Here is a 596-nt window from a genome sequence, read left to right as displayed (position 1 = left end):
CCACTTGTGTGTAGGTGTCCGCAGCAGCCAGAAGATTTTTGTTAGAGGTCCTAAGGTTATAGTTACAGGCAGTTTGAACCACCCAACATAAGTGATAGGAAAGGAACTTGGGTCCTTTGGAAGAGCAGTAAGTGCTCCTACGTGCTGAGCCATGTCTTTAGGCTCCTTCTCAAGGAATTTTGATGTGACTGATGGTGTATGGGTACATAAAATATGTATATAATTTTACTGATCATAAATAATAAAAATATTTTAGAACAATTTTTATGTACATATAATTCAGTATGTATTAAAGACAAAAGAAAATCAACATGCATATGTGTGTTTACTTATATATAAAGAATATAATCTTGACTGAACATTTGATACTGCAACACAGAGCATCCTCAGTAATTTTCAGAGCTGGCTGATATTTTGATTTTCACAACAGCCAGTGCTAAGAGTAGCACTCATATAAATTCTTATTTTCAATCAGGCAAATGTGTGGGATCATTTCACAAAATTATTTGAGTTTTTGTCTAATTCTAAGCCAAAGTTTATTGAGTAATTTCTTTTCAGTCCCCTACTTTCCTTATTTAATGGTTTTTTTTTTAATG

This window comes from Microtus ochrogaster, chromosome 2 (assembly GCF_000317375.1).
Source record: "Microtus ochrogaster isolate Prairie Vole_2 chromosome 2, MicOch1.0, whole genome shotgun sequence".
NCBI lineage: Eukaryota > Metazoa > Chordata > Mammalia > Rodentia > Cricetidae > Microtus > Microtus ochrogaster.
Note: the sequence above shows the minus strand (reverse complement) of the source record.